This window comes from Halictus rubicundus, chromosome 13 (genome assembly GCF_050948215.1).
Source record: "Halictus rubicundus isolate RS-2024b chromosome 13, iyHalRubi1_principal, whole genome shotgun sequence".
NCBI lineage: Eukaryota > Metazoa > Arthropoda > Insecta > Hymenoptera > Halictidae > Halictus > Halictus rubicundus.
Genome location: NC_135161.1, coordinates 11968574 through 11982618, shown reverse-complemented (window position 1 = coordinate 11982618; position 14045 = coordinate 11968574). Strand labels below are relative to the sequence as shown.

The 14045-nt window shown below is 43.3% G+C and overlaps 1 long non-coding RNA gene across 1 annotated transcript in view; it reads left to right on the top strand.

The window, feature by feature from the left end:
• The first annotated feature begins 965 nt into the window (after nt 1–965).
• The window catches only part of LOC143360565 (uncharacterized), a 272755-nt gene continuing 259675 nt past the window's right edge, over nt 966–14045 (top strand). The window contains exon 1 of the long non-coding RNA XR_013083302.1: nt 966–1204. This is a non-coding gene — a long non-coding RNA (uncharacterized LOC143360565). The remainder of the gene's footprint in view (nt 1205–14045) is intronic.

Sequence of the window (14045 nt, the reverse complement as noted above, 5' to 3'; positions counted from 1 at the left end):
GACGATCCTACGCAAAGTTACAGTGATTAGACCCGGTGCGAGTGTGTAGACTTAAAAATTTCGGGCTAAAGTTTCCAAACGACGATTAGTATATCGGATAGTGTCGGTGGTGCGGGACGGTATAGTGAAGCGAAAAAAGCGCATAGGCGGTTCGAAGAGATAAATGGTTCGGTGAAAAAGGAAGAAGGCGAGGGTGGTAGCGCGCGTGTCAAGGAGGCAAAAGACGATCATTAGCTGGTTACGACGAGATTTACTAATAGGCAGCGGGGGGAAGGAGATGTCGTGACTCTCTTGGGCCTGGTTCGATGATACGACCCGGTCCCAAAGGCGGCTCCTTTGATGGGCCCTGATGCCTCCTTCGTCCGCTTCGCGGAGCCGAAAGCCGGCGTTGCGACAGATACAGAGAAAATCTTGGCGACTTATTACTTACACCGTCCCCCGGATACATATTTATAATTCATCCGCCGAAGTATGCCTCGCCCGTTCGTGACACGCTCCCTGACAGCGGACAAACGATCCATATTATCGGCTTATGGCCGTTGCGAAACCACGGCGACGCTGTTTTGACGCGAATTTAGGAAGACGGTTCTTGAGGAAAGTTGCCTAATATGTGCAGGTACTTTTAAAATAGATCTACCTAAATGGAATAACAATTTGGAAATTCTGCATTTACTTCTTCTAAATGATTATGTTAGATTTTTACATTAATTTCTTGTGTACTGTTAAATAACCAAGAACCCTGCTCCCCGTGTTGGGATCAGGGTGTCCCCAATATGGGGGAGGTAAATGCTCTCAATTTGGGATAATGATTCGAATAGGATTTTTCTCTATTTGAAAATTTGTATTTTAAGTTTAGATTGACAGCATAGCCACCGTCATCTGGCCAGGATTCCATTTTCGTGGAAATGTATTAATAATGTTCTTCCTTCTTCTATTGTCTCCACTCGAAGACAGTTTAAATTACAATAGGGCTATTGAAACGCGGTTTAGGCGAGGACCGGACCAACGAAAGCGTATCAAAACGTAAGAACAGTGCAGCTAGATGATGCTTTCAGTTTCAGCTGATTACTATCGCGTTCTTCAGGGTATCGGTTTCGGAGTTCACAGGGACCTTTTGCTTACCCAAAGTTTTATCTTTTCGTGATCTGTGCCAGAGAGAGAAAGACAGAGAGAGAGAGAGAGAGAGAGAAAGAGAGAGAGACAGGTACCTGAAAGATCCATCAAGAATCAGGCGTATCGATGACAAAAACTAAACACACGTGTCGAGAAATTCCACAGGGAGTCCCATCGTTTTGACAGATCTTTCCTTTTAGGATCATTACGTGACAAACAACTCATCTTCGTCGGTATCGCCAGCTGCCGCGACACGTCCCCAGAGAAACGCCGAAATTGTTTCGAGACAATAGACTTGAAGAGAAACAACAAGACTGTAGATTCTTTCACTGTAAATTCCTCAAATAAATTCATGAAATTCTATAATACAATGTTTTCTGCCTAAAGGCTTCTCGATCACGTTAATAATACTTTAAATGAACATTCTGCTTAATTTTGGAAAAAGTACGAACAACATTAACAAAGTAAAAGTTTCATGCATTTAATTTCCTGAGCGAGATAAAAATTGTTTTCCTTTCTTCCTCAGAAGTCATTTATCGATACTCTTAAATTGTTTTTATCTCTCTTCCATTTCGAACCAGCTCATTTTTGTCATAAAAGTCTACTGACGATTATCATTGCGCACCTTCTTGCAGCACAATTGCGTTTTCGATGCAGTGAAGTGACTTCTAACTGGGTACTTGAAAACTAGTTAATGAAGACCCAAGTTTGGAAAGAGTGTGAAAAGTAGAAAACGGGATAGAGCAGAGATAATAGAAGCGAGGACAGAAACAGAAGAAAAGAGGAGGGAAAGGGGCTATCGGGGGACGTCGAAAAGAAGAAGAAGAAGAAGAAGAAGAGGGAGAGGAAGAACCCCCCGCGGTTGGTAAAGGGTTTACGGTCTGTCAGGTTCGCATACGCGCCGCTCGTTCTTCCTTCCACGTGAGCGTTTCAGCTGGTATCGGGCATGCAATCACACGGAGGATTAAAATGGAGGCGGCGTAAAAGAACGCTCGCTGGAGGAAAGGGGGAGAGCAGCCGCGTTCTCGCTCTCCTATATGCTCGCGTTTAGCTCCTCTCCGGCGTGGATCAGAGAGAGGAGACCCGCTGACGGATTATCCTTTCACGGCAAGTCGTGGACACGGACATTCTTCACGCACAAAAACCCTCCGACTCGGCTCCTCGGACGTGACAAAGAGGAGAAATTTGTTGTTTTCCGTTGGCGAGCGCGCCGCGCTGCCCCGGAAAACCATATGTCTTCATTATTATTGGACAGTCCGGGCAATTAGAACTCGACTGACACGGGATTATTGCATCGGCGAGGTGTTACAACCTCGAACCCGACTCCGTCCGTTGCAAGATAAAGTTTGTGGCCTTGACGGCTCATCTGCTCCCTTGCGCACCGGTTTGCCAAATTTCATCGAGCCGTGTCTCAATATGTCTTACAAACAATTCATTAGGGCCGTGTTCGTGCGGCTCCGCTGTTTGTCACTCGGCTGGAAAAACGAAGGGAATGAAATTTTTCGTCAAATTGCAAATTACACAAACTGCCCCAGCGTGACTGTTCCTTATAACTTCTTCTTGGGCTCCAAAAACATTTTATACGATCTCTGTTTGGGGGCCATTTACCCTCACGTTTATAAGAGGACCAAAAATCACTTGTTTTCATAATTTAATGAAATTATTTTTCCTTCGCTTCCAGCTTAAGCCACGCGTAACCGGTTTGTCCGCATATCGAGCAAAAATTGTAATGAGCTTAAGTTACGAATCGGGTTTTAGAAATATAGAACTGGGGGCCCAGGTTACCACATCTTCCTCGACGAATTCGAGCTCAAGATTTTACACAGACGTTTCCGAAGGGTTAAGCTGCAAGCTCCCACAAAAAAAAAAAAAAAAAAGAAAAGGAGACGATCTCCACGACGAAGAAAAAGGAATTAGTTAATTCTGTCAGAGAGATCCGGAGTCGAGTCACAAGTGTCCAAATACTTCTGGACGTCGGTGTAGAATGACTCGTTGGACAAGTGAGTCAAAGAGTACCGTCCCGATCGGGCCTGCTTATGAGGTACCGTAGGAAACACGCGATGCATACCAAGAGGACGCGACGTGTATTAAGCCCGGAGTATTGTGCGTCCCGAACAGGTTTTATCTGACAGTTTTATTGGAGCGTGAGCGAGTGTCACGCCCGTAATGGAGAGCATTGTAACGCCCGTGAACGAATAATGCTCTCCTCGAAGATCTACACGTGACGCAACCACCTCTCTCCTGAGGATTCCTCTCGTTTCGTTTCGTTTCGTTTCGTTTCGTTTAGTTCTGTTAGGCTCGTTTTCACTTGTGGCCCCCTCCCCGGCTCATAGTCCGATCGGGCATCCTCCACGTGCTCTCGCGGGCCCACAAAGAATGATGCGGGTGTCTGTCCCGTCTGATAATTCCATTAGCCTGATGTCGCTAACGCTGACAGAGCAGATTGATTCGGTATCGAGGCGATATCTCGTTCAGGGCCCCGAACAAGAAGTCGCACACTTTGGCTACGCAGGCCCCAGGTCCGAGAGGATCAATGCCTATTACGCCAATTTTCAAGGTGTCACGGCTCTTCGATAATATTGATTTCAGGCGAATCATCCCGTTCGATAAGTATCGTCGGGCTGCGGGTCTTTGTGCGAGATCAACATTTTCTGCATCGGTCGCTCAATGTAGAAATTAAAAGTCCGCTGACTGTAAAAATTTACGTCAAACATAGAGGACAGTTTCCAATTTTCCTTCCATATTCCTAGTAAAAATTCAGATAGCAAATTATCAAACTGAATATTACCAAAATTTTCTATTTTTCTTCAAATACAAATTAGTCCAAGAGCATAGAAATCCACAATAATTTTTCCATTTGTCAGCAAAGGTATTGAGGAAGGAAATTGTTACCGAAAGAAAAATTTCTAAATTTTTCAGCACTCCGCCGGCTGCGATAGATTGAAGCGGGGACTTATAAAATAAAAGTATAATTATATTAGAAGTCATTGAATCCTCCGGCTCGACAAAACCAGGAAATACTCGACGAGAATTCCAACAGGGACAGGAAAGAAAGGTTGTCTTCTGTGTACGCAGAAACTAACGTGAAACACTGGACCTGGATCCTTGACACTGACACGATCTACTCGATGCCGGCAGTAAATCGTAGCTACACGTCCAACAATTGTAAGTACAGTTATGGCAAGTCATTGGAACTTTTGTGCCTCTGCCAGTTGATCCTACAAGCCCATGGGCCGATCGTTTCTCATACAAACGTGCATTATATTGTCGACTCACCGTGCGAGTCGGTTCTAGTGGCTTCATCTGTTGATAAAACAGATAAATACGTCGGCATATTGAAGCCTACTTGAATTCAAAGTATACTCGTTGCACGCATCGACAATCACGGACGAGCTCGAATTTCGTTTCTTACAAATGTCTATTCAACTTTTCAGTCGTTCACACGTGACACAACAGTTGGAAAAAATGCTACCTCGATCGATTCAGAATTGATCTAACACCACCATCGCCAGCTCACAAGAATTTTCTCGAAAATTAAACTAATAAAAAATATAGTTCGCAATTTAAAAAACTGAAGTAAAAATTTCAATTGATGGACCGTAGATCTTTGCGCAAAATAAAAATGTCCAGAATCAATTGGGACAAAAATTGTGTGAATAGAAATTAGTATCTTCGCTGAAGGATTTGAACAAGACTAAAATAAAGTAGATTTAATCCTCCGGAATGGAGTCTACTGATTAGTATACTGATCGAATCGCTGATGTCGCCGGAGATTTTCGTAGAACGAGAGAAAAAGGAGTAGAAAGACTTGGCAAATAAAGTCACAAGCTGAACAGCAGGTGTCCCGACACAGTTTCCGGCGATCCGGCCTCGGGATCCCGAAATCACGAGGATCCATTGTACGGCGAAGCGAGAGCTGTCGTGGGATCTCTCTGTCGGCGTCTTTCATCTTTTCCAACCCCCTTTTGGACACCTTGGACGCCCTCTTGTGCACATTATGCGACAAGACACCCCCGGCTCGGTGATCAAGCGATCACTCTACGTCCTGGACGATCGGCAAGAAAAATATGTTGACAAGATACCCACGGCTACATTATCCACGGCCTTCAAATCGATCCCATTCATTCTCACGATCCTGCGCCGTTTCGATCATTATTAGCGGAAGACGGGATTCGAATCAAAGAGGGCGCAATTTCTATTTGACAAATTTTGCAAATAGCATGCAAACTTTACGGGGGAGCTAAGAGAGATCAATAGTGAGAGAATTATTATAGTTCACAAGTGCTTCTAATCAATTAGAAAAATAAGGTGGAAGTGAAATTTTGTCGAATCTTAAATTCTACCATTTTCTTTTTGGACTTTTGCTTCAGACTTCAAACGGAAGGCTACCAAAATTCGTAAAATATATAATTTAACAAGAAAATGTAACAGTACACAATTTTACACATAAATTCAAAGCAATTAGAATTAAAGAAACATTTCTAGTCTAGCTTAATAATGTGAATATAATTTTTTAAAGTTGATAAAGTTGATATAATTACTTACGGGACATATAACGAGTATTTTTCGAAGAGAACTACGTTTCTATTGTAGGTCGGGAAAGTGTGAAGCTGCACGGTGCGCAAGATTTCTCCGAGGAGAGAAAAAGTTGCGGTGTAGGAAACCTAAAGAGATGAAAACAGAATGGGGTGCTAAAATTTCCCGGCAAGCAAGAGTTCGCTCGAATAAACTTCTATAAGGTTGGGTGTCAAAGGCACCGATCCTCCACCACTCGGTTTTTTTCATAGTGATTCACGTGCACCGTCTCAAAGGACCGAGGTAGAATGCATCTTGAGAGACACGTACCGCGTTTTCTTGTGAAAATATCTTGTTCACACTCCGTTCATCACGTAGTCCATTGTATGGCACGCTATACATTTTTTTATACTGCACTGGCTCGGCGACAACTCATTTTTATCGCACTTTTGCCACTAAAAATGTGAAAGAGGAAAAGCATTGGAAAAACCAATATTTATTATTAGAAATTAATGTCTGGAGTGGGGGAAATTATAATCACGTGGACGGGCAAAATTCCGTTCTCTATTTAGATTTTTACTGCTGTACTAAATTAATTTTTATTGCATTTTTATTCGCCATTGAAATGGTGGAAAAGGAAAAGAGTTAAGCAGAGTAATTTTTATTATCATAAATTAATAACTGAGGTAGTGAAAATTAGAATGGCGCGATTAGGCGAGGTTCTATTTAAATTTAAATAAAAATCTGCATTCCTGTCGAAAACAAAATATAGAGTAACACAGAAACTGGCAGCAATTTGTAACAATTTCCACAAAAATTGTACAAGAATGGTAAAAATGGTACTGCCTCTTACAACTTCGGCACAAAATGGTTTCCTCATCCTCGAGACATTACAAGGGATCAGTGGATGATCTACATCTCCGGGAGAAGGCGTAGTGACACAGATACCAATACGGAACAGACCAAAATCAATATTAAACATCTGAACGACACCAAAATCTGATTCCAAGCGGCCATCTTTATCTCGACTCGAATCATAAATATTTCAGCTGCTAGTATCCCGATCTACCGATTAGTATGTCCGGAACAGTTCCCGTATATGGTCCGCGTAAGATTCGACCGAGTGACAAGTGCCGCGTTACTTTCTCCAGTCCGAGATCTCTCGCTACTTACATATGTAGATACCGTAGATCGTGTTCGTAGATCGTAGACAGCGGGTGGTGTCGCCGAGCCCCGATCTTCTTGTCGACATGTACGGAAAATGAATCTGTGAATTTATCGGCGGGCACAATCGCCTCTCGAGTGACTGATGATCGTTTCACGAGGGAACCGTTTTTGTCTGTCTCTGGCCAGAGAACACGGCCAGTTAGTATACCGTTTCTTCATCTTGATTGTTTCCCGAATGATCGATTTTTCCTTTGACACTTCTTTCGACTCCTCGACCGCTTCGTTCCTGTTCCTCGTGGACCGGCTAGACTTTTGGCCTTCGGACTAATTGCGTGCAACTCATTTGCATAGTTATTCATTTGTGACTGGGAGAATGTCTTTGCCGAAGAACAAGAACCAGTTATGAATATTAATACGGAACAGACCCGCAGTCTGCTTGTAATTTCAGCAAAATCAGGAATTAACTTACAGTTAGACATTTCAAGCCAGCAGAGAAATCATTAAAAAATGTTTTTAGGGCCCTCGGTCTGTGCTGCACTTTCCACCGATAAGTGCCAAGGAGGTTTTGGAGTTTCCAGAGCATCTGGATCCCACTGAAAGCCCTAATATTCCCCTCCTCGAACCTCAATTAGCGTGGACAATCCCGAAGGAAGTGCCGAGCAACCTGGCTGCAGTTTCGCAGCTCGGCGAACAAAAAAGTTCGAAAAAGGGGGAAAAAGAGGATAAAAAGACGGAGAAATAGAGCGGCATCCGAGCGAGGATCATTCGGCCGCAGGACACCGTGTCCTGGCTCTCTCTCTCTCTCTCTCTCTCTCTCTCTCTCTCTCTCTCTCTCTCTCTCTCTCTCTCTCTCTCTCTCATTGTCCCGTCGAACCTCCCGGAGAACTCGGGAACATTGTGCTGGCTAGAAGAGAAGTTCGCACGACGGTAACCTGATCGACTTATCAATAACCGCGTAATTATAGTACCAAAGAGTTGGTAGAGCTCAAAACAAGCCATAATAAGACGCAGGCATCTTTCCCACAAGTAACCTTATATCCCTGACGAAGGAGACCCGTGCCGCGCCCGACGTCTTTTCAGCTTTCAGCCTTCAGCTCCGAGAGGTTCTTCAAGAAGATGGAGGCTAGGCTCTTTCCTTTTTCCTCTATCGTCTCCCTCGCTCTTACAGACTATTTAGGTTGCTCTCTCTCTCTCTCTCTCTCTCTCTCTCTCTCTCTCTCTCTCTCTCTCTCTCTCTCTCTCTTGCTCTCTTCCATCGGAGTGGCTGTTCGGTCGAGATCGCAGTTTTGTGCCATTGAAGGTCCGTGACCCTGTTATTCCCCGTTGTTTTGGTCTCCGGGGGCTTTGTCTGCGAATTAATTTATTACGACCCAATTATCAGCGGCGTTAATTGTGTCGTACGGACCCGCGTCTCGCTCCTGCCCCATGCTGCACACGCGTTCAAATTACCGGAACCGGGGATAAATTCCGCTTAAAATCTCCTATGTTCGTGGAAAGACTGGAACTCGGGTCCGTGCTGCGACATACATCGTGCAGGGGCTAGTATTTGTTAAAAGGACAGCCCGGCCAAAGGCGCAGTACGTACCGTCGATTAACACTAGGTTTACGGAGCACTAAAAATGACTATTTTACATTACTTTATAAAAATAACACGAATGTGTCTATCAAAGTTTGTAGCCATTTTTTTAATAATATGTACCCGAAGAAATGAATTTGTTAAATAATTACTCATGGATATAATATTAGAAATTATTAGAATCCGTCATTTTGACGGGTCCCGTAAATCTAGTGTTAAACCAGTAAATACAGCTGAAATTGCCTCGTGTTTAGTGTCATTTTAATCAGAAAAACGCCACGAATAGGTTGGCGAAAGTCCCACAAAAATATAATGAAAAATAAAGAAGTTTTGTAATTGGATTAGTAGTGGTTCACACCGATATGCCCGACCCGGCTACGCAGCTTCAAGGCCCCTCGCGGGGTATGCTCCCCAGTGGAGGGGATAGGCGAACCGACTAAGATCGTGTAGGTCCGTTCGGCTTAGATCGAGACTTTACTGTAGTAGTTGATAATTATAATTTGTACAATAAAAAGGATGACTGCCGTTGTTCACACCTCCGGGCAATAGTTTTGCATTTCTCCCAACATAATGTTTTCCACCAGTGCCCGCGTACACTTTAATGAAAATGTTCGTTTTCCATAAAGATCCGGAGTCTCAGATTTGAATATGAAAATCATTCCGATTAGACGTCACGAGGGCCGCGTCGAATAAAATCTTGGGAACCGCACAGTTCGATGGTTCATCCTTGTAGAGCTTGAGTGACAACCCATGAGCCTTCGAGGCATGAGAAGACCCATCTTCGAGTCCCGCGGCACATCAAAGACGTTAATGCTTGTTGCTCTTTCTTTTTTCGTTTTGTCTCTTTTCACCTCGCGTCCTTTCCCTCTGGCACGCTGTTCCGCGGTCTTTCAGCTCCATTTAATATCCCCACCAGCATTCCTCGTCTCGCGTGCTGCTCCCCTCTACCCGATCGAATTTAGAACCGCATGCCGATATTTGCGATCTCCGATCGTACCCGATTAGACGGTACGCCTATGCGAACCGTCCTCGATTTCTAAGGATGAGTAATCCTCGAGGTGCGATTTAGAACAGTGAAAAGATTCAAAGACTTCAAGAATATTACATTGCTTTCACTGCATTTAAATCATTAGCGAAAAATATAAAATACTGGGTGATTCTGGGAACAGGGACAGGTTACTGCTATTTTTCTAGTAAAAGGTGATAGAGGACAAAATCATGTGGCATAATACCCCCTAACTTTCTATGACCTCACTTTTCAAGTGGATCCACCGATGCACACGCCAGGTGCAAATGCACTTTAGTCTTTAATGCGACCCGATTTTTTTATTGACCCAATTGATCCCTCTTATTATCCTGCGTGCAAAAGTACCAACCCAAGGTCATCGAAATGTCGATACTTCGCGAGATAATTGACATTTCTATTACTTAGCCCTTTGTACTCGAAGCCATTTTAACTCTAAAACGAAAGATTTCTTCCGACCTAGAATATTTCCCTTCTACATATATGTTTTAAAATGGTGCAATTTTCTCGCATAGTACTGAAAAGTTTAGTAATTTATTAAAAACAAACAAATTTAATAATGTAAAAAATATTTTGAATAATGATACAGGAATTTTTAGTGGCGCCATACAGTCGTCATTCGAGTGCTAAGGGTTAGTATAGCTCCTGTGTCTTGCGATTGATGCAGAAACTTTTTATTTTGCGTAACAACCCGAACTCTGGCAATGACCCAGCTTCGGCAGATTCGACTATTGTTTATTTAACAAATGAGATCAGTTCCCCGTGGCCCTATCAGTCTGTCTCGATCAAGTATTCGAAAAGACGTAATTTTCACGTACTTCGTGGCATGAAATTTTTTTAACAAATTGCACCTGTTTTACAGAGACGGGCCGCGAGTGTGCGGCGGTTCGACTTGTATAATGGAGGAAGCGGCGAGGAGGGAAACGTCGACAGTAAGAGAAACTGCTGGATAAGGGGGGAAAAAGAAGGAAGAAAATAGCGAACCGGGAGGAGCAGAACGGAGTAGCGGGACGGAAAGGCCATTTCTGTGAGAGCCAATTACGACGCGACTTGGCGTGTAAAGGGCAATCCTATTTGCATAACGCGTCGCGCGAGTTACCGCCGCGAGAGCACGATATCTCCATTAAACCCCGGTGTGTGTGCTCCGCTTCGTCCCTTTTTCCTTTTCTCTTTTTCCTTTTCTCATGATCTACCACTCGCCCCTTCCTCCTCTCCGGGCCTCTGTTGCCCGTAGATCAAGTCCCGCTGGGCTTTTCGACTCACCGGTTATTTATTGAAACCAGCCGAGCCGGGGTTAGGTCTACGCACGGTCTACTATTCCACGGCAGAATTTCTGCGAGGACACTTCGGGCCCTATTATAGCGTGGCAGGTGTTTTAAACAAATTTTTTGCAACAGTCATTAACGCTTTCGCACCGAGCGTTTTTACGTTCTTCGCGCTTCCGTGTTGGAAGAAACGGATAGAACGTTATATATTGTTCGATTTCTCTTTAGATATATTACGATTCGATCTTTATTGCGAAGTAAAAATTGTTGGGATCGATTGCGTGAAACAGTAACTATGTGGATTGATTTATTTCGGACCTTTAACACCGGTACACTTCCTTAAATCGCCGTTATCTTCGCTTCTCGAATATGCCAGCCTCGAATCAACCTTATGTAACAGTCGTTCCGAGCTCGCGTGATCGATCTGATTTTACTCGGGCCAACGATCGGATCGATCGCCGGCGTCGATAGCTACGAACAGGTATTCGTTTTGATAGAAACGCTCGGCTGTGTATTTCTTGGCATTTCAATTGCTCGCCGCTTTATTCACGATTTTCTGCTTTTTCGGAGAAATTGCTGGAAAATGGAGCAAGTCAATTTTTAACTTAATGTACAGTCTATTGAATAAAATTCTTCCTTCACGGAAACGCGTTTAAAATTTTGTCTAAAGAGTTCCGTTTATTCGCAAGTCTAATAATCACAGTGTTTAAACAGTAAAAACATTACAAGAATTTAAAAATATCAAGCTAATAAAACTGTTAGAAAAAGGATGTTGGTCCAATTTGTTGTAATTAAACTGCGGATTTTATGCATTTGTGATAAAACTGAGGTGAAACATAAAGCAGTTGAAAAACCAAGGAAATTGAAAATATATAATTACCAGTATCCAGTTACCAGTATATAATTACCAGTATATAATGTGGTCCGACAATTATAAAAATTGTATTCACATATAGTCTAATTGTGTTTTCTTCCCCGCCACCGAACAAGCAATCGAGTGTGCGAATATTTCACGGGGGGGTCGTAAATTTCGGCAGAATCGATAAGAAAATACGGAAGGATGGTCCCATAGCGGGAGAGGCCGTTCGCTAAAACGCTTTCTGAACTTTTGCGTCGAGTCGAGTACGTACATAGAACCGTATTAAATTCCATCAGATTCCCGGAGCCAATAAATCTGTTTGCAATTAGCGGGGATCTACACGCGAGCGTTGGTCGCTGGTACGGGGCTAAGGATCGAGAATAAATGACGTCATAAGAAATGGGGTCCTTGATGATCGCGACCGCCCGTCGCGAAGAACGGGCTCGAGAAAACGGATAAAAAATTCGAAAACGAGCAACGGAGTGGGAGTGCCTCGGATGACCACGTCTGTAAACAAAACTCTGCTCTGACCAATTTTCACTCACGCTTTTAACACGCTCCATATAGCCTTTTACGAATTATTACTAGATTACTAATCACTCGGCGGATTTTTATGCAAAACTGTCTCTGTTGCAAAATAGCCACTTTGAAACTGTCTTCTTTGTTTGATTATTTAAAATAATTTTCACTCCTCTCTTAATCTCTGCACTGTTTAAAACTGTAGCTACTCAATTTTGTTGTGAATACGCAAAATTCTATTGATTAACCAAGTAAAATAACTATGTATGCATATACGAATAATCTACTAATTACGTCAATTCTGTATAATAGAAAGTCATGGAAATTGACTAAGGGATCGCCGAACTGAAAAAGTAAAACCAGCATTGGTCTGCTCCAAAACAGAAAACTGAACAAAAACATTATTAGCTGAGCGAAGAGAGCAAATCAATGGTTTAATTTATTTCTAATTACTTGGCCGGGCGTGTCGATGCGTGATAGTTGGATTAGCATCTCGTATTTCTAGAAACCGATAGGGAATAGTGTCGATAATTCGCTCGGCCATTAATCGTCCGCGGAGGACCCGGCATAATTGCGTTCCCCGGGTTAATTGCGGCCCGCAGGAACTGCGGTGTGGATCACGCAGGAACTTGCAGCGTGTGCAACTGCAACGGCGGGCACGGTGCACCAGGCGGGAATCCGCACCGGATGCTGTTTCGTCCCCGAGAAAAATGTCCGGTGACCGCGGGAGCGAATCGGGATCCGCTAGTCATGCGTTCTAATTAAGATCTCACGGATCAAGCACACGCGATCCACCGCCTGATCCACCTTTGCCTCGCTACGTCACATTTCATCCCTGTTAATCATTATCCGCAGGAAGTATATCGCTATTCAGAACTCCGATACCAGAGTTTATCCGGCCGTTGTTTATAATTCTTGGATAATTACATCCGCGGCGAACAGAACCGGAAGTCGTTCTGCATACGGCTCCTTCGAGAAAATAGAAATTATCCTAGGCACGATTATCCTACGTTCGGCGTGCAATAAAAACGCGAGAAAAAATTGCAGATCGACTTTTGAGCAATCATTGTAAAGAGGAAGCTTCCTTTCACAAGACCACGTTGAAATAAATTTAGTAAAAAATTTTTTAAACTTTGTACAGTCGTTTAAATATCTATAAAATTGCTAAAGAAGGAAAGTAAGCAAGCAGCTTCAGTATTCTTTTATTTTTAAGTTAAAGTGCAATAAAACCGTGAGAAAAAATCGCAGATCAACTTTTGAGGGGCCATTGTAAAGAGGAAACTTCCTTTTACATGACCACGGTGAAATAAATTTCGTAAAAAATTTTTAAGCTCTAAAAAATCTTTAAAAATGGTAAGCAAGCAGCTTCGGTTCCTTTCAGTTTTGAACTCAAAAATTGAATTGTCGAAGTAAGAAGCGATTATTAACCTGTGTGAAATAATCAAATGTTCGAACCTCGGAGAATGAATTTAGCACGTGTCGTTCGATCAGGATGGCGTGAGGACACTACGGGACACCTTTGCACCTCGACGGTGACTCTTAATTACCTTTCCGAGACTTTTAATCGATCGTCCGATTCCACAGCGTTGAAAGAAGAAATTTTACGACGACCGAGAGGCTCATTACGTGACCAATCTCCCATTCGTACCCCGCGGCGTCTCGTGTGTGTTCACCGTTTGGCCAGGTGTCGGTCCTTGTTCACCATGGGGCCCCATGGGCTTCAACCATATCGCCTAGATTCTAGACTCGACACCGTTTCATTCCTGAGATTCTTTTTTCTTCATTTGTGCGACCGAGCCTATAAAGAATCAGACCGTATACATTAGCGCTCGCAATTATTCAAACTACTTTGACACGTTCTCTGCCATCGCTGGTCGCAACCCTTCAGTTTCAACCCCCTTTTAACCCTTAAGTACTCTAGGACGTGTGTGAGTGTGCTCAGCATTTTAATTCATATCTGTACCACTCCAATTTTAATTAATTCTCCCTCCAAATTTTACTTCAGTT